The sequence below is a fragment of the Mesoplodon densirostris genome, chromosome X, assembly GCF_025265405.1.
Source record: "Mesoplodon densirostris isolate mMesDen1 chromosome X, mMesDen1 primary haplotype, whole genome shotgun sequence".
Lineage (NCBI taxonomy): Eukaryota > Metazoa > Chordata > Mammalia > Artiodactyla > Ziphiidae > Mesoplodon > Mesoplodon densirostris.
Genome location: NC_082681.1, coordinates 49,630,558 through 49,649,192, shown reverse-complemented (window position 1 = coordinate 49,649,192; position 18,635 = coordinate 49,630,558). Strand labels below are relative to the sequence as shown.

Genomic DNA, 18,635 nt, shown 5'->3' with positions numbered 1-18,635 from the left:
CCCCTGTCTATTGCCTCTCCATTCAGCTGAAGCTGCTCTCAACAAGGTCACCAATAGCATCATTGTTATAAAACCCAAAGGAGTTCCTTTCAGCCCTTATCTATATAAATGAGCCCATGTTTCGGATGAAAACAATACATGCTCCTTGTTTTTGGTTGTTGTTAAAAACAAATCACAAACTTACAGAAAATTTGCTGATATAAAACAAAGAATCCCCTGTCCCACCCCCTTCCCTGGACCATATGAGAGCAAGTTGCCAACACGATGCCCCATAGCTCCCAAATACTTTAGAGTGTATGTCTTACAGACAAGACCATTCTCCTGTATAACCAGAAGACAACCATCAAAATCAGGAAATTATCATTAATAAAATTTATCACAAGCTAATCCTCAGACCCTGTTCAAGTTTTGCCAGTTGTCTTAACGATGTCCTTCATAGCAAAAGGATCCAGGACAGAATCTTGTACTGTGGTGTCTCTTTAGTTTTCCACAGTCTAGAAAAGTTCCTCCATTTTGTCTTGACTTTCATGACCTCGACATTTTTGAAGACTGTGGGCCGGTTATTTCGTACCCTCTTCTCCCTCCCTTCCCCTTCCATTGCCCGCTGCCCTGAGACTTTCAGAGCTACAGTTCTAGATCTGACCACCAGGGGAGTATCTATCAACATTGACTACATTTTACAAAGGAAAAGCCATGATTCTGTTTTTTTTCCTACTCTTATTACAGTGACTCACCAAACTGTTTGCTAATTCCTTTCTACTTTCCAGGTCTGTTTTGTGTATGACCTCTCTGGCATGTGACTGATTTGAACCAACACTTCACCTAAGAAATTATATAAATGGCAAATTGGTACATGAAAAGGTGATCAACATTATTCGTCAATATGGAAATGTAAATTAAAATTACAGTGAGATATCACTACACCCCTATGAGAATGGCCAAAATTAAAAATGCTGACCATACTAAGCACTGACGATATTGTGGAGGATCAAACCCTCATACACTGCTGATGGGAATGAAAAATGGTATAACCACTTCAGAACCAGTTTGGTAATTTCTTACAACATTAATCTTACATCTACCCTATGCTCCAGCCATTGAACCCCTAAGTATTTACCCTACAGAAAGAAAGCATGTGTCCCTGTAAAGACTTAAACCCAAATGTTCATACCAGTTTTATTTAAAAGAGCTTCATGTTGGAAACAACCTCATATCCCTCACCAGGTTAATGGATAATACAAACTGTGATATATCTGTATAATAGAATACTACTCAGCAATAAAAAGAAACTATCCATACAGGCAGCAAATGGATAAATCTAGAAATAGGCTGAATGAAAGAAGCTAGGGAAAAAGTACATTCTATACAATTCTATTTACATAAAATCACAAACAATGAAATTAATTAATAGTGACAGAAGTTCAGTGGTTGCCTGGGAACAGGAAAGGTCCAGGGGAGGAAGTTGGAGGCCAGAGGCAGGTGAGTGGGAGATTACAAAGGGGCATATTATCTCCACTGTAGTGTTGGTTTCATGATGTAGACATATACAAAACCTTATTAAAGCATACACTTCAAATGTGTGCAATGTATTGTATGTCAATCATAGGTCAATAAAGCATTTAAAATATATTTTTCTAAGTCTTTGATGCAATTAGAATAACCAGGAGAACAATACCCATCAATATGCTCTTATCATATTAATAGGTCAACACCATGTCTCACCAAAATTCGTCTACACCACATATTACCAAAATACAAATCATCTTTTGCAATGAGGTATGTTGAAATATTTAGTGAAAGTTGATGCACATGTCCTTCTGAAGTACAGACTAAAAATATTATTTCTTGGAAAATAATCATAAAGATATTTTAGAATATCTGGTTATTTTAGGGGACATGGCTGAATATTATTATAATAGGGAAGCTCTAGAGTAATTATTATTTTTCAAAATACTAAATCCTCATAACTGACATTTTATACTAACAGTTGGAAACTTTTGGGCATTTAAACATTTCGTTATGCAATGGATAAAAATGTGGTGAGTAGGGAAGACTCCATGGTACAATCACAGATTGCTAGGAAAAACAACGTAGCATATTTCTTTTGTTTTTTCTTTGTTTTTTTAAGAAACTGTTTATTTTCCATCAACCTATTTCCATTTTGAGTTTATGGAAGAACAGTTTAAGACCACTCAGTGGTTGTTCCTACCCACTCAATGGCCTGAGCAGTGGGAGCTGCAGACCAGTCTTCAGTGGCAGGCTGAGCAGTCCAGTCTTCAGTGGGGAACTGCTGAATAGGCACAGAGGGCACCTGCACACCTTCAGACCAGTCCACCACCTCAGGCTGAGTAGCAGTGAACTCAGGAGCTGGAGCAGTCCATTCACCCTGAAATTCCTCCTTGGCCACAGCCTTCTCAGCTGCCGCCTGCTCTTCCTTTTCAATCTCTTCAGGATCTCTGTAGAAGTAGAGATCAGGCATGACCTCCCATGGGTGTTCATGGGAGATGGTGCCACACATGTGCAGAACTTCCCGGGCAAGCATCCACCACATCAGACCCACTGAGTGAGCTCCCTTGTTGTTGCATGGGATGGCAATGTCCACATACCTCAGAGGAGAGTCTGCGTTACACAGAACAATGGTAGGCAGGTTAGCGTAAGAGGCCCCAGTGAGAGGCTGGTGGTCAGCCCTGGGATCAGTAACCACTAGAAGTCTTGGCTCCCAGAACGCTGCCTGGATCTGGTTAGTGAAGGTTCCAGAAGTGAAGCAGCCAGGAATAGGAGTGGCTCCAGCAGCAGGAGCAAACTTCAGGCCAGCTCACTGGCCAGTATTCCTGGAGGATATGAAACTGACATCAGCTGGGTTTTCAATGGCAACAATGGCACGAGCTTCCAACAGAAGCTTCTCCCAGGTTCCCTTCAGATTTATGATGTAGATGTCATCACTTTTCCTTTTGTAGATGTACTGTTCCATTTGGAAGTCAAGGTTGGTGCCACCTAAGTGGGTTTCTGCTGCAAGGAATTTCAGGACATCCTTCTCCTTCATTTGCAGAACTTCAAGGGCTCCAGACATTGTGAAAGTTTCCCTTTAAGTTCCGGTGGGAATACAGAACAATGCCGTATGGACCCCTGTCTGGCTGGCACGGAAAAGGCAATTGCATATTTCAATACCCATCTGAGACATACGTGAGAATCACTGACTATTATTTACACAGTTAGAAAATATATATGTAAACTTATTGCATATGCATATTAAACATCAAGCAGCTCCCTCAAGCTATAGAATTCATTGCTTTTGCACAAATAAGGCATTTCTAAGATGGGCCTCAGGACTACTACAAAGCAAGTAGCTGCTGATGGAATGACATTCCACCTGCTAAACCTCTTTCCCATGATGAGATCAAAGTAGCTTCTCTACTTTTAGGCTAGAATCTCACAGGAGCTATTTCATAACATGCTTTTGCCCAGATCTATGAACTCACTAGAGCCAGGCGTCATATTCCACCAGGAAGTGAAGTGTTGTGGTTTCCTGAGGACTGCTGACCTTGAATCTGGAGTAGAAGCTCCAGCAGCCATCAGGACACATGCTCAGAACCTGCCCCCTTCAGACACCTGATATGACCAAGGCCACCGGCATGAGAAGCTGCACAGGGAGAGACAGATCCAGCAATTACCATCCTTTACTGGTAACTGTGTGCCCTGCACCATGCTAGGCACTGGGTTAGTGACATAGACAGTGAAACAACTGGGCAGTGATCCAAACTACCAGATGTTACAGTGGGTTTCTCACCAGGGCCTTTTTCTTTTCCTTTCCTCATCTCTCCCCCAACAACGAAGTTGATAATAAATAAGAAGTGGCCAAACATTCATGATCCCACAATAACCACAGGACTATAGGCTTACTCATGTGTTATCACTGAATGTTCACAGCGATCCTGTGGGGAAAGCATTCTTATCCCCATTTTACAGAGGGGAAAGCTGAGGCTTAGAGTCGTTACCTGTGTCACCTCCCGCGCCCCTGCCTTTAGAAGGAAAGTAGCTCCAGGACATTCCTGGAGCAGGACACCGCACCCACTGGGGCCGGGCGGGACCCCAATGGCTTTACCTACGAGACAGCGGAGGCACCTAGCCCCAAAGCGGGAAACAGGCGACATGGAAGCGGACCCCTTTGTCTCCCCACACCCTAGGGCGGTCCAGCCGCCACCGCCGGGACGCACACCCTCAGCTGAGTCCCAAACACCTGAAGGCGGGACCTGTGCTACTTGTCAGGTCACGTCAGTCATGCAGAAAAGTCGTCACGGTCGCCTTATTGACGTCAGGTTTCCATGGCAACCGCGAGGCGCAGACTAATCCCCCACACCGGAAATGCCTCTTGCACACTCCTCCACTCCCTGGATTTCGGTGAAAGCAGAGGACCTTAGTTAGCTCTGGCTACCACCAGAGAAAGCATACTAATTAGAGGCACTAGACTGGGATCCGGAAAATTGGCGAACTCTGCCCAGGCTGATGGAAAAAATAGTCCCTGTTGTCAGGAATATGTTTGCTTTAAAGAGACAAGAGCGGAGTTATTCTCAGTATACAGAGACCCAGGGAAGTATCCTAGGATTCTTGGAGATGAGCTAGCCCTCAGAGAGCTAACAGAAGTTCGTCATCTGTGGTAGAACATTAACAGAATGTCTATAATCGTGGGATTGAATGATCTAGGAAGTCGGAAAAAAGTCATTTATTTATTTATATATTTATTAAGTAATTTAAAGAAACATTCAGAGGTGCTTCAGGGAGGCAGGCCTAGAAAAATATAATCATTTAATAGGCAGAAAGAAACCTAGACAATTCCCCATACAATTGGCTTCTGTTGGGGAAATTCTTATTCTCCATTCCTGATATTTTCTTCCATGAGGAGGGACATCCATGACCAAAATACTTCTAGCCTCTCTGTAATTCACTTCTCTATTGTGGGAATCACTTATCTGATGAGTGACTTTGGAAGGAGGAACACACAGCCCAGACCCTTTCCCTTCAAAATTCTTGAAGCAAGCTGCCTTTATAGAACACATGTTTACTCTGCTCTCAGGGGTGGGTCTAACAATACATCCACAGCTCTTCTCCCCTTTTCTGAGTCCTGCTGGCTCCCCAACTTTTCCCATGATCCATTACAAAACGCTTGTGTCTTTAAGGGGTCCCCCAAACACACCCTTTATCCACATCTGGGCTCTAACTCAAGAACTATGACAAAAGAATAAAAAGAACAAAACATCAATTCTATTACTTATAAAGGTGATATTGGAGAAAATGACTTAGATTTGCAGGCAATTGGGCTTCTTTTTTAATGAACCCCAGAATCATACTGACTTGACCAACTAAAAGTGCTTCATGAGGCAGTCATAAAGGCCAAAGACTACAATGCAGAGCTATTTACTGCTGGTGAAGAAGCTCTGTCTATATGTGCTCAAGGAAAGTAACTTCCTTGCCAAAGGTTATCCCTGTAGCAGGAGAGTGTTTCAGGAAACAATCTGAGAATCACTTTTCAAAGTGAGTAAACACCCTCTTGTTCTATTACTCACCAAGCAACGTTCTCAGGGTATGGTGTTCCATGTGGTTCATGGAGCCAATTGTAGCAACAACCTCTCAGTTCCTTAACACAGGAGATTGCATTGGAGACTCCCCTTGTGGAGGGGGATTGGAATTAGGTTCTAAATTCCAAAAGTAGGGTGAAAATCATATGTCATGAAAATTTCCTGTGGAAATCCCTTCAAGAAGGAATAGAAATGTTCAGAAATCGATACTCACATATAAAGCTATATGCAATCTATAGCCGAAACTATAATGAAGTCCTACCAAGGCTTCAGGAATCAGTGAATCCCTATCCTTTCCAATGATTACAGACCACAGAAAAAAAGTACACCCCAAATGCATGTTTTGGATATCCATTTCTACTTAATAAAGTCCCCCAAATAATAGTCATTTATTATCTCTCAGGATTCAGTATGTTGACTCAGCTCAGTTGAGTGTTTTTCTGCTCCACATGGTCTCTGTCACTTTAGGTCACAGTCATCTGGAGGCTTAATTCAGCTAGGACATCCAAGAAGGTGTACTCACATGGATGATTGGTGCTGATTGGGGGGCTCAACTGGGGCTGTTAAACTTAGATTCACAGTCTCCTACCCCAGCGTGTCCAGATTTAGCAAATAAAAATAAAAGACACCAGGTTAAATTTCAATTTCAGATAAACAAAATCACATTGCATTTGACATACTTATGCTAAAAATTATCCCTTAGTTCTCTGGAATTCAAATTTAATTGGGTGTCCTGATTTCATCAGGCAACCCAACACAAAGAAAGCTTTGTGGAGGAGAACCAAGGTGCTGGTGGTGAGGTATGGCTGTTTTGTCTTCACGATGTATGTGACGAAAAAGCATGGGCTCCTACCAGAAACAGGTGGCAAAGAGGCTTCTCCCCAAGCCCACTGCCGTAACTATGGATATAACCAGCAGCCTGGGCACCTTTAGTTGCTGGTGACAGATCTGTACAAAATGTATCAGGACACATACTGCTGGGGTGGTCATCTCTGTTCTTCCTGTGTTTACCTTCCCTGCAGCAGGGAGCCAGGCTTGATGCCCCTTCCCCTTGCCTCCAGGGAAGTTTGTGACAGGGTTTGGAGCAGGAGCTGTCTGACACCTGTGTTTCTTCCATCTTTTGTAAAACCTTAAACTTACAGTAAGGATTGGGCTGTTTCTACATGCTAGAGTGGAAGGCTTCTGAGAGCCTGGAGAGGGAGAAGGGAGATTTCTCCCACACTGGGATGAGGTCAGAGATCTACATGTCCCTCCAGGAGCAGGGACGTCCCTAGCACTGCTCCATATCAATGCTTGTGGTGGTTCTGTGGATGGTTCATCAAGTCTGGGCAGCCAGCAGTAAGAGAGAGTTTCTCCTTTGAATCAAGGAGTCAGGGGGTCTGAAGACATTGAGTCATCTGTGTTGATGGTTCAACCCTGAACAGTGTGGACAGATGGGTCATGATGGCAGGGGTCTCACCTGGCTGCCTCAGGAAGACAAGATCCCACAAGTGGGACTTCTTTGTCAAAGAGTATGGACATTGAATATTTTTAATATTTACTGTTTAGTTGACCTTTATAATCTTATTAGTATTTAACACAAACAACCACCAGACAAGAGCACCTGTTTTTGCAGATCTGAGTTCATGATGGGTTTTACGTTTTTGTTATTTGCTAATCTGATATCCTGGTACTAGAATGTTAGATCATTTTAATCTTTCTTTGTTATATTTTCCTATAAATGGCATATTTCACATTTGTGCCTCAGAATATATCCTGAAATAATTCCAGAATTTGAAAAGAAAATCTGATCAGTGACTTTATGTTTATGCTGCATCCTCTTTAAGTGGAAAATGTGGGGCTACAATAACTCCATTCATTGCTGGTGGAGGACAGATTGGTACAACTTCTTTGCAAAGACATTGGCAATATCTATGAGAGAAGAAACAGTGAGGTCCCCATCAGCTGCTGCACTCTTGGACACTGGCTACAGAACTTCTTGGGCACCTGTGTCCCAGGAAATATGTGAAAGAACGGTCAGGGCAGCATGGAATCATATCAGAGCAACCCCACAGTCACCTTACTAGAGAAATCTAAAAAAAACCCCACTATTTTCAGATTTTAAAAAGGTTGCTAAAGGGAACTAGCTCTATGATAGTACTTATATATTTATAGCTGAAACATGCACACAATTATATACCTTACATTATTCTCACAACAACTCTGGGAGGATGGCATCATTATTCCCATTGACAGATGACAGATTCATTCACTAATGGATGATCAATCTTCCAGAGGCATCTTTTAAGGAACAGGAATGGGATCTACCTCCTACCCTCCCCAAAGGGCAGCCAACAGTCTCCTTGACAGATGATGACCTTCTAGAACTTAAAACTTGTAGTTTTACATGTTTCTAAACTGTGCCCACTGAGGTAATACTCGCTCCCCATCCCCTCTCTTTGAAGAAGCTGATGGTGCAGATGAAATCCTAGTGCATGGTCCTGTAGAGGGTAATGGGTCTGATGTCAAAGTCAAGGGTTTGTGATTCATGCCTCCCCTTTATCTGGACTCTCTTCATCTAAGGGCTCAATGGGAAACTGTTTTTCCAATATCAATCTAAAGGGTAAAATAAAGGGACATAAAATAATGGGGAATTAAAGAGAATGGTTTGATGATCTTCTTACCTCACCCTGGATTCCTCAGCAAAGCCATCCTGCAACACAGAAATGGCCCCAAACCTCCTTTATTATGGAAGTGTGAATATGTGTTATTTCTGACTGCCATGTTTCCAGGTGATTTCTATGGCAGATATGTCTCAGGGTCTCTCACAAGGCTGCAGTCAAGGCAAAGGTAATGGCTACAGCTACCTGAACGCTAAACAGGGGGAGGCTTAGATAACAGTCATCACTTTCTAGGAGGGAGGAGAAAAGTGGGCCATGTCTCACATTTCTTGAAGTCCTACAATGTGCCATATACTCTGTGGAGGGTTCCCCATTTACTCCTCCTTATAGTCCTGTAAGGAAAGCATCATGGGTGCCCTTTTACAGATGAAAAATGGCAGGCTAACAGAGGCTAAGCAAGCATTCCTGAAAGACACACCACATAATGGGCAGGGATTGCGTTCCAGGTTTTGTCTCCATCACAATTTTCCATTCATCCTCAGTGAAGCCAATATGGCCTCCCACCAAGAATCTGAAAATTGGTTCTTGAGAATAGGGGAAGGAAGTAGACATTACAATGGTTTTGGGACCTCCAAAGGTCCACAGTACATAAACAGATATAAACTATATCTATGGTATTAAAATTTCACATTCTATGCAGTAAAGTGTTGGCAAAGAAAAACTGTCTAAAGAGCCTCCTTGAGGGAGTAATAATGAAAGTAAGTTGAGATACATTGTGTATACCCAGGGATCTCTTATGTAGGTGACAGGGCTTAAGGACTGGTCATTTTACACTCCCCTATGGGCACTCACTCAAACACCCCTCTTGGGGATGATGATGACGATGATAGAAATGAAATCCTGTCCCTGGGGCCAAGACACCTGTGAATGGGGACCAAGTGAATTGACTGGTTTTAAGGTGGTAGACAAGGTCTCAGTCAGAACAGGTGCTTCCTCTAGCATAGGTGGTCTGAAGAGTAGGATATTAATGTTGACAAAACTATTTTATGCAAGTGGAACTCTAAATTGTATATCCTTTAATCTTTACATTTATTTGAGTAAACTATTATTAAATCCACTGTTTACATCAGAGTATAGGAAGTTTGGAGAAGTTAGATAAAAGGGGGAAACTGCTTTGTTAATGCCTGCTTAGTAGTGTAACCTGGACTTCACTAAAGCTTCTCCTACTGTGTATTGAAGTCACCAGGACATGTCCTAATCCTAATTCTTTCAGTGCTCATATTTCATGCTGCCTAGGCTATCAATTTTTTAAATATAATGAGCCATATTACTTTTAAATTATAATATTAAAATTTAAAAGACTGTATTACAAAATAATCATTAAAACTTGCTTGACAAGGCTGGAGTAAATACTTGAAAATTATATGAAGTGAATTCTCATGATACTGAAGCATTCCCAGGAACAAATATAAACAGATAGTCTAATGATGTTGTGGTAGGCAGCCCCTAAAACAGTCTCTAATAATCTTCGCCTCCTGGCATTCACTTCCTTATATAATTTGGCCTATTGTGTGTGGGCTGGAGTTAGTGACTTCCTTTAATGGCTAGAATATATGAGAAGAGATGGGGTTCAATTTTGAGACAAGGTTACAAAGAGGCTGTGTCTTCCTTGTTGGTCTCATGCTCATTCTGAGAGAAGCCAGCTGCCATGTTGTGAGCTACCCAAGTAACAAGGAACCCAGGTCTCTGGCCAGAAGTAGTGAGGCCCTGAGACCTGCCAGTAACCAGCTACCTTTGCCTTGATTGCAGCCTTGTGAGAGACCCTGAGCCAGAGCCTTCCACTTTAGCTTCTCCCTGATTCTTGATCCAAAGAAATGGTGTAGTATTATATATTTGTTATTTTAAGCATCTAAATTTTTGAGTAATTTATTTTTCACCAATAGATAACTAATATAAATTAAACAGAATTCATTCAAAGAGCAATATACATGTCTTAGAAACATTTAAAAACACAGCTAATGAAATAAAAATGAAAACATAAAGAGATACTATTTTTGATGCAATAAAGCAAGTTGCAAAATATGAATAAGGTGATTCCAATATTGAAAAAATCTATGTATGAATAAATATTTTTGTGTATCTGTGATTACGATAATAATTCACCTATAGAGAAACACATCTGGAGAACATGCACCCGCCTGTTGATAATAGACACCTTTGGATCAGGAGACAGGAGTCAGGCAGGAGGGAGATTCAGGGTAATTTAATTTTATACATGTACAGTTCTATATCGCTTGAAATTCTATAAACAGAAAAATTTATTGATAAAAATTTGAAAACACAAAATACTTTCACAGATAAAGTAGTTATGGTTTTATTGTTTTGGAAAGGTATTCAAAGAATACTGATTTATACAGAAAAGAATCTGATTACAATTTTTGACAATGGATCTGTACACGTAAGTGTGTGTCAGTGTGGGTTTCTCTGGCTGAAACTTGATAATATCTGTGTGCTTCCATGTCTCAAGTTCTATCAGCTTATATATTCATGGGCTGTGGATCCTTGTTATTTGGATTCAAAATCCTTGATGGGTCCCTTTTTAAGTTTGCGAGCTTACGCAAAGTACTTAACCTCTTAGTTTCTTGTCTATTTCATCGATACAATAGGGATGAAAATGTCACATAATAGTTTTATGAATAAATGTTGCCTGGGCCAAAACAAATGTTACCTAATTTTGATATTGTGATATGTTTAAAGGCCACTAGTATTTTTGCAAGCATAATAATATAGTTGATTTATATCAGTTTCAGGTGTACAGCATAGTGATTCAACATTTTTATAGATTATATTCCATTTAAAGTTATTATAAAATAATGGCTATGTTTCCCTGTGCTGTACAATATACCCTCGTAGCTTTTTTATTGTATACATAGTATTTTGTACCTCTTAACTCCCTACCCCTATCTTGCCCCTCCTCCCTTCCCTCTGCCCACTTAGTGAGCAAAATTGGGCACCACTGTGCTATAAGGTAATGGTTACCCACTGGTAACCACTAGTTTGTTCTCTGTATATGTGAGTCTGTTTCTTTTTTGTTAAATTCACTAGTTCATTTTATATTTTAGATTCCACACATAAGTGATATCATACAGTATTTGTCTTTGTCTAATTTACGATGATAAGCATAATATGTTCCGAGTCCATCTATGTTGTTGCAAATGGCAAAATTTTATTATTTTTTATGGCTGAATGACATTCCATTATATATATACCACATCTTCAATAACCATTCAGCTGTTGATGGACACTTAGGTTGCTTCCATATCTTGACTATTATAAATAAGGCTGCTATGAACATTGGGGTGCACGTATCTTTTCCAATAAGTGTTTTTGTTTTCTTTGGAGATAGACCCAGGAGTGGAATTGCTAGATCATATGGGAGTTCTATTTTTAGTTATTTGAGGAGCCTCCATACTGCTTTCCATAGTGTCTGCACTAATTTACATTCCCAAAAACAGTGTACAAGTGTTCCCTTTTCTTTACATCCTTGCCATTTGTTATTTGTAGAATTTTTGATGATAGCCATTCTGACAAGTGTGAGGTGATATCTCATTGTGGTTTTGATGTTCATTTCTCTGATGATTAGCAACGTTGGGCATCTTTCCATGACCTGTTGGCTATCTGTATGTCTTCTCTGGAAACAAGTCTATTCAGGTCTTCTGCCCATTTTGTAATCAGTTTGTTTGGTTTTTTGCTATTGAGTTGTATGAGCTGTTTATGTTTTGGATATTAACCCTTTATTGGTCATATCATTTGCAAATATTTTTCTCCCACTCAGTAGGTTATCTTTTTGTCAAACTGGGTTTTGATGCACCACCAAATTAATCAAATTCAAGGGTTTTGCTCAAAGTATCCATGAGTATGAATGAAAGCATCTTAATTCTGACCTCAATTACTATAGCTTGTTACCTATTAGCAAACACGTTGTAATGCAGATTTTAATTGTAATGATTTAAAAGGAAACTCTCTAATTTTGAGAATATAAATTATTTTTGAGAAACGTGTATTTCTACTTGGTTTTGCCAATGATATTCTTACAGCTGTTAATTCATTTCCATTGAGAAATGATATATAGCTTTTCTGTTAAAAGAAATATCTGGGTGATATGGTTTTTGTGTGTGTGTGTGGGGGGTCTATAGGTATAATTTGCTACAAATTGTAACAATTTAAAATGATTATAAATTGGAGGAATAGTCTCCCGTGATCTGAAACTATTATACAGTTCAGCAAAGAAATCACTAGTCATTGAAAAACTAGTGAACATAGTAGTTTGCAAAATACATCTTTATTGTTTCACTTTTATAAAACTAATTAACATAAACAAAAATACCAATCAGCATTCATGTAGGAATTATACTTGATCATCACTGTCTTTTTATGGATACAAACATTGCACCAAAATCAATGAAAGCCTTTTGTGAGAATCAATTGGCTATACGAATTTATAATAAAGAAGATTTTATATTGCATTATTTGTAAGTAGAATGCTGCATATCTTTTTATCAGTGAATTTATAATACATATATGAGTGTGTGTGTGTGTATGTGCATGCACATATTTTTTCAGAGAACATATTGTTAAGCTAAACACACCACTGTGTACCTAAATGCTATAATTTCAAATAATCTCTTCTAAATTTCCTGCCACTTACCTATTCTAGGCCTCAAATTTACTCCATTAAAGATTATCCCATTAGCTTAAAATGTTGAGCCCTTTCAAAAGGCAACTATTTCTCAACAGGGTATTGATGGAAGCTCAATTATATATACTTTTTTAAACATCTTTATTGGAGTATAATTACTTCACAATGGTGTGTTAGTTTCTGCTTTATAACAAAGTGAATCAGTTATACATATACATATATCCCCATATCTCTTCCCTCGTGCGTCTCCCTCCCTCCCACCCTCCCTCTTCCACCCCTCTAGGTGGTCAGAAAGCACCGAGCTGATCTCCCTGTGCTATGCGGCTGCTTCCCACTAGCTATGCAGCTCAATATCAAAAAAACAAACAACCCAATCCAAAAATGGGCAGATGACCTAAATAGACACTTCTCCAAAGAAGATATACAGACTGCCAACAAACACATGAAAGAATGCTCAACATCATTAATCATTAGAGAAATGTAAATCAAAACTACAACAAGATATCATCTCACACCGGTCAGAATGGCCATCATCAAAAAATCTACACAGTAAATGCTGGAGAGGGTGTGGAGGAAAGGGAACCCTCTTGCACTGTTGGTGGGAATGTAAATTGATACAGCCACTATGGAGAACAGTATGGAGGTTACTTAAAAAACTAAAACTAGAACTACCATACGACCCAGCAATCCCACTACTGGGCATATACCCTGAGAAAACCATAATTCAAAAAGAGTCACACAAAAAAATGTTCATTGCAGCTCTATTTACAACAGCCAGGACATGGAGACAACATAAGTGTCCATCAACAGATGAATGGATAAAGAAGATGTGGCACATATATACAATGGAATATTAGCCATAAAAAGAAACGAAACTGAGTTATTTGTAGTGAGGTGGATGGACCTAGAGTCTGTCAAACAGAGTGAAGTAAGTCAGAAAGAGAAAAACAAATACCGTATGCTATCACATATATATGGATTCTAAAAAAAAAAAAGGTCATGAGGAACCTAGGGGCAAGACGGGAATAAAGAGGCAGACCTACTAGAGAATGGACTTGAGGATACGGGAAGGGGGAAGGGTAAGCTGGGACAAAGTGAGAGAGTGACATGGGTGATATGGTTTTAAAGCAGTGGAAATAAAAACAAAACTTGTCTCAAATCGTCACAGTAAACTGAAACTAGCTTTTATATTGTTTTCAGTTGTCAACAAGGAAAACCATAAAGTTAACTATGTATGTCAGTGTTTGGTAGTGTTGCTGTTATTTGCAATTTCCCTCCATCCTTGAATGTATTTTCTACATTGTGTAAACTGAGTGTGAATTCCTGTTATGGTTGTAAACAAAGTCCATAAAATTATATCCAATAAATAAAGAAAGGCCTGGTGAATCAGTAGGAAGAGTAAAGGCCGGGTTCAGAAGACATGGGTTCCAGTCTGGAATCAGCCAATGAGTAGGAGCATGACATGGGGCAGTGTGGAACATGAAGGTCCCAAACCTCAGGTTCCCCATCCCGGGAATGAGGATTCTCCCCCTCATAGGGTCCTTGTCAGGATCTATTGAACTCACAAGACAGTGAAGGTCACAAAAGTGCCTTAGTCTCAGCCAGGCCTGAAATCTGAGGCTCGGTTTCCTTATCAGTAAAGAATGAATCACAATATGGAGTTTGTAGTTATGTCAAAAGGATTAAGTGTTATGTGTAGATGAAAAGATAAGCCAGTGTCCTATTATGCACATAATTAATGAGAATATAAAAACGATGATAACTCATCAGGGGTTAATGGAACGTTTTACTTCCTTCCTTAATTTTTCTTTTACTATTTGCCAAATTCATTTAAATGTTTTGAAATGTATTTAAGAGTATTCCACGCAGCAAATTATTCAAAAACTTTCAAGCCTGGAATTTTACCTCTGGAAGGTTCATTTGGTCTTTGCTATGCAAAACTATGCCTGCTAAAAATCACAGACTCTCGTTGTAGTATTCATGGGCTCTTGTAGAGGAAGGAGCATCAATCCACAGCCTCCTCAACTTCTCTGAACTACACGCTCCGATTGCTGTCTGTGGAAGAACTCTGCATTTCTGTTGCTGAACTGACCTGTGTCCCCAGCATCCCTCTCAAAAGTGGCAGAGAGAATCTGAGGCAACTCTTCAGACAAGATATTTGAAAATTTCAGCGTCTTAAATCCACTGTGTGATGCTACAGCCTATGAAACATTGTGAGCTCACATTCTTTGGTCCCCTTTCGCATGAAACATATGTCTGGAGATGGTAAAGGTGGTGGAGTTACTAGATGCCTAGTGGTAATCACACCAGTAGGGTATGTCTGAGACTTCTCACGTGAAGTGAAGTTTAAGCTGAGATCTGAGCCTAAGGAGGCTTTAGCCAGCAGAAGAGGAGAGGGTGGAGACTAGCCAGATATAACAGGAAGGAAATGCCCTGTAACCTGGTTTATCCATTTGGAAAATCCAGAGTGGCAATCCCTTACCCAGAAGTTTGTCACGCTGGGAAAAACTTTGTGAAACCTAACAGGACAGTTGTAGAAAGTACCTGAACCCCTTCTGCCCTCCTTGCTCCCACCTCAGGCCTTTACTCACCACCAGCCCTCTAAGAGGAGTCCTATATTATTACTCTGATTTCTATCTGTGAAACCATAGAGAAGAAGAAAATCGTTAGGTAAAGCAATTTGAGCATGATTTTATTTTACATGTTCTTCCACCACTCGCAATGCAAGGTAACTTTTAATAGATTTTTCTTTCCCTTTCCCAAATAACATTTTTCACTGGAGAAAACACAGAAATTGGAGGTCTGTGCCACCTGGTGAGCATATCTGGAATGGCAGCTTGGATGTCACATAACAGGAAGCCTTGGCAGGAAGAAGGGAGAAAGGTGCCCATCGGACGGAAATATCTGGAAGATTTTGTGGCGAATGAAGCGTTAAGGGTGAGTTAGAGCCCAGGTACATTAAATCTAGTGGCAAGAATTTTCTTCAGCCCCTTCCTCCCAATAGTGACCGGAAACATTTATATGTATAATTGAGAGACAAGGGTAATGTGAAAAAATATATAGATTTATATATAAACACAGTTAAGTCACATACATAATTATTTTGCGATAAAATTCCCAGCTAGGTATATACTATAATGTTATAAAAATTTGCATCATTTATTCTTCTGATTTCAAATTAATATCTTTCTTTCCAAAACTAATGAAATGCAGGAATGTGTATATGCTAGAGAAAATATTTTTCTATTTTTTTTTCATCTTTTTACATAGCAAGATGTATATTTTCGGTAATTTAGTTTATATTTCCAGGATGTATTTCTCTGTGTACAGTACTATATAAGTAAGTTTACATGAACATACTTACTCTTCCAAAATTTGCTCACAATATGTATACATACTATGTATACATATGTTATATGTGTATGCTTATGTGTATATGCATACGTAAATATATGTACACACATACATGCATATATAATTGTTTTTGTTTAATCTTTATATGTTTGTGATTCATAGTTCTTATTTAAATTTTTTAATAGACTTTGAATGATGCTCTTTTACTAATCAGATTTATTTATATAATATAATATTAAACATTTGGCTATAAAATATGTTCCAAACACTTTCCCAATAATTCGCATTCCTTTATATGTGACATTTCTGTTTGGGAGACATGGGGTTTTTCTAACTTTCCTTCAATTTCTCTAATTAAGTTTGTGACAGAGTTAAAAGCTTTTCTTGGGTCACTTATATCGTTTTGGTTGTCCTAGTGTCAATGCCACGCTGATAGGGTACTCAAACAGCCCTCTCCCCCATGTCTTGGTCTTGAAGGGGAAGTAGATGAAATCTACTCCCTTGAGCCTAGAGGCCTGGATATGGGGCTACAGAGATTGAACTGTCCTGGGGAATTTGTGTGGGGCTCAAGTTGAAGCAGAGGAAATTAACCTCTATGGAGGGAAGGAAATGATCATTTATGGAATTATTTTAGGCCAGAGGCACTTTACATGGTGTCTCCTATAAGCAAACATGTATTCAAATATTTTCCCCAATATTCACCAATGTAGAATTTGGTCTAAAGCTCTTTTCCATTTTGCCCTGAAGCCATCAAGACTTTGAATCTAGAATTCCCAGTGGACTAGTATTTGATGCAACCCTATGTATTACTCATTTTTTTGTCATAGCTGTGTTATTTTTAAATTTAAAAAATCCATGAAAATTAAAGCAATTTCTGTACTGTCAAAAGAAAAACAATTAAAAGTTTGAAAAGCTGGGAGACAACATTTCAAATAGTATTACAGATTTTGTGCTCATGTGCAAGAACAAACAGGATTTCTATTAATCATCAGAGAAAGGGACAAAAGATAACCAGAAATAATTCAATTCATCTAAAAATAAAAATGCTTCTTCAGTAAAGATCTGGAAAGATGCCAAACCATTAACTGAAGAAGCGAAAATCGAAAGATGTCATAATAAATGAAAAAAATCAATTTGCATAAAATTGCTTATGAAATCGAAAATTTTAATTTATTTGTTTATTTATTTTTACACCTTGCAGCATGTGGGATCTTAGTTCCCCAACCAGGGATCAAACCTGTGTCCCCTGCATTGGGAGCACAGAGTCTTAACCATTGGACCGCCAGGGAAGTCCCTGTAATGGCAAAATTTAAAAAGAATATGTACAGAACTGCCTAACTACACAAATGTTTTAAGTTAGGTATTCACATCACCTAAAGAGAAACACATCTGGAAAATGTGCACCAATCCTTTTACATTGGATATCTTGGGTACCTGTGAGTCATGGTGAGGGGATCACGTAGATGGAAGGTGCAAAATGATTTTATTTTCTAAGTATACATTTTTAACGTCTAAGATTCTGTGATTAGGCTAATCTGTCGAGAGGAACACTTGAAAGGATCTAATAATCGACTGACAAAAAAAAGTTCACGGATATTTACCATGTTATCAAAGAGTTCACATGATACTCTTTCATAAAAAGTCAGAATTTTCAATTTTTTTTTTTTGGTAGGCGGGCTTCTCACTGCTGTGGCCTCTCCCGTTGTGGAGCACAGGCTCCGGACACACAGGCTCAGTGGCCATGGCTCACGGGCCTAGCAGCTCCGCGGCATGTGGGATCTTCCCGGACTGGGACACGAACCCGTGTCCCCTGCATTGGCAGGCAGACTCTCAACCACTGCGCCACCAGGGAAGCCCAGAATTTTCAACTTTTGACTTGACAGTGTATCTGTGTATTCATATGCATTTCTGTCTTACATTTCCCTCACCTCAGATGTTCACACTCTCATGTACAGATTTTTCTTCACCTCTCTCAGGCATTGGATTTCAGGGCATAGAGATCTAGGAAGGGAAGGAGGGCAAGTAGTGGAAAATTCCAGAAGGTATTGGAAAATTCCACAAAGTTCTGGCTCATAAACTGGAGACCAGGCTCCTCCCTCCTTCCCTCTTTACAAATCCCTGTGACTTGAGACTTTCAGGGCTACAGTTGTGGTTCTAGCCACTAGGTGATATCTGCCTACAGTGACTACATTTTTTTTAAAAAAGGAAAGGTTACGGGTTTTTGTTTGTTTCTTTGTTGTTTCTTTTAACTGTCCTTACAGTGACCCACCAAACTCTGTTTGATATTTCCTTTATATTTTCAAGTGTCTTTTGTTGTTGTTGTTTTGGTATTATCTCTCTGGAATGGGTTAGAGTTAATTCTAGCCATTTGATTATTTTTAGAATATTCAGTTACTTTGTGTAAACTTC

At 39.4% G+C, this 18,635-nt stretch overlaps 1 pseudogene; it reads right to left on the bottom strand.

The window, feature by feature from the left end:
• Positions 1 to 1,964: 1,964 nt before the first annotated feature.
• Positions 1,965 to 4,270, bottom strand: LOC132481908 (small ribosomal subunit protein uS2-like; annotated as a pseudogene).
• Positions 4,271 to 18,635: the final 14,365 nt, after the last annotated feature.